Source organism: Elephantulus edwardii, unplaced genomic scaffold (assembly GCF_000299155.1).
Source record: "Elephantulus edwardii isolate Elephantulus edwardi_28Jun2011 unplaced genomic scaffold, EleEdw1.0 scaffold00046, whole genome shotgun sequence".
In the NCBI taxonomy this organism is placed as follows: Eukaryota; Metazoa; Chordata; class Mammalia; order Macroscelidea; family Macroscelididae; genus Elephantulus; species Elephantulus edwardii.
The window spans coordinates 2,510,589-2,512,950 of NW_006399796.1; the positions used below are offsets into that span (position 1 = coordinate 2,510,589).

At 38.3% G+C, this 2,362-nt stretch overlaps 1 pseudogene; it reads left to right on the forward strand.

Moving 5' to 3' along the window:
* Positions 1 to 847, forward strand: part of LOC102877098 — a 1,543-nt pseudogene extending 696 nt beyond the window's left edge.
* The last annotated feature ends 1,515 nt before the right edge of the window (positions 848 to 2,362 follow it).

A 2,362-nucleotide genomic window follows, 5' to 3' on the forward strand; every position in this document is an offset into this window, starting at 1 on the left:
GTGCGGGGAGAAGGGTGCAACAATGAATGAATGGAACCCCAAAATCTCTGTAGATGTTCATTGAAATGAAAAATAAACAACCTAAATTTTTAAAAAAAGGACAGTGCATATCTCCATTTCATAATATTCCAGTTTATGCAGATAAGGATGTGTTCCACATGATAGTTGAAGTACCACGTTGGTCAAATGCAAAAGTGGAAACTGCTACCAAGGACCCTTTAAATCCAATTAAGCAAGATGTGGAAAAAGAAAAACTTCTTTGCCATTCCTCAGACTTGGGAAGACCCAGGACACAATGACAAACATACTGGCTGTTGTGGTGACAATGATCCAATTGACGTGTGTGAGATTGGGAGCACGGTGTGTGCATGAGGTGAAATAAACTGTGTGAAAGTTTTGGACATACTGGCTATGATTGATGAAGGGGAAACCGACTGGAAAAGTCCTTTCCATTAGTGTGGATGATCCTGATGCAGCCAGTTATAATGATATTAATGAAGTCAAACGGCTAAAGCCTGACTGCCTGGAGGCTACTGTGGACTGGTTTAGAAGGTACAAGGTTCCTGATGGAAAACCAGAGAATCGGTTTGCTTTCAATGCAGAATTTAAAGATAAGGATTTTGCAACTGATATTATTAAAAGTACTCATGACCATTGGTAAACACTGGTGACTAAGAAGACGGATGGGAAAGGAATCAGTTGCAAGAATGCAACAGTGTCTGAGAGCCCCTTCAAGTGTGATCCTGATGCTACCAAAGCCATTGTGGATGCTTTATCCCCACCGTATGAATCTACCTGTACAATACCAACAGATGTGGACATGTGGTTCCATCATCAGAAAAACTAATCCAGTTTCTCTGGAATACAAGCTTATACTGCCACAATCTTTTCATCTGGAAAAATTAGATGGAAATGTAGCAACTTTTCAAAGCTTTCCATTGATAAAACTAATCTAAAGTGAATTGTGCTGTGACAGATGCTTTACATTCAGAATGCTGTCAAAAGTCATTTTTCATATCTTGGATAAGACCACCTGGTGAATACTTACATCAAAATGGCTATAATTTAGAAAATATGGGAGTCTTATGTGAGTAAATGTGTAAAATAAGCACACTGGATGAATATGTGTACTTTGTATTAGAAAATAAAATTATTTTTATGAAAAAAAAAGCTGAACTATTGAATCTTATGTTTTGTTATAACTCTCCTAAAGTGTGGTTAACTCTACCAAAGTGTTTCAATTTTTTCCTCTGTGCATCTTTTGGTCAGTGTTAGGAGTCTGTATGAGTAAGAGCACAGCTGTTCCCTGGAAATGTTTCAAATATTGCACCTTTACTGTAGTCTAGCATTCATCTTTCTGATTAGATGGTACATCACAATCACTTCTGCACTGTGAGCCCCAGAATACAGAAGACCAGCGCTAGTAAATATCCCTAAAGTATTACTACTTGAGAGATTGCTACTGAAATATGAACTCATCTGTGCATGAGACACATTATTAATATACTTTTTATAGATGCTTATACTTTATGTAGTAGGTTCTTGGGACAGATACATTGTTCTTAAAACTCTGCTGTCTGAAGTCTGGTGTAGAATAATGATGGTGATGATAGACATTTACTGCTACTACGTGCATGTTACATGCTTAACGATGTTCTAAGGGAACTCTGCTGGCATAGTCCATAGGGAGCTGTGTTGCTATCCCAGAGGCTGCACCTCCCTGGTGATTTGGATTAACCAGTCCCTTTGAAAGAGAATGATGAGAAGTAAGGGTCAGCTATGAGTAAGAATGGCTTCGGCAGCAGTGGGATGATGATGATGAAGATGATGATGAATTATTCACAATCTTCATAACTTACCAATTTTCGATTCATATACAATGAAGAAACTGAAGCACAGACCATTAAAATAACTTACAGAAGTCTTGTAGGATTCCTAGAGCAACATCCTTAATTGCATGTTTAAAATGAACGCCACTCCACTGCCTCAAAAGTCTGAACATAGAAATTCCATATGACCCAGCTGTTCCATTACTTAGAATATACTCCAAGAAAAATGAAACCTGAAACTCATGCGTGCAGAATGTAGGAACAATGATTTTGTAAATTACTCCCTTACTTGGGAAGCATTGGAGGACGTTAGGCTGAGTGAATTAACTCAGTATCACAAGGACAAATACTGCTTAAAACACCTACTGTAAAATGAGTATGAGGATTGGGGGGGTAGAAGGAGAGGGGTGAGGATGGGCAGGATAGGTGAGATGTCAATCATAGGGTTGCATAATTGGACAGATGGGAGGTAAAGGAAATGGAAAGGATCTGTGTGAAAAGCAATGTATTCGAACTTTGTAAATAAATCAGTA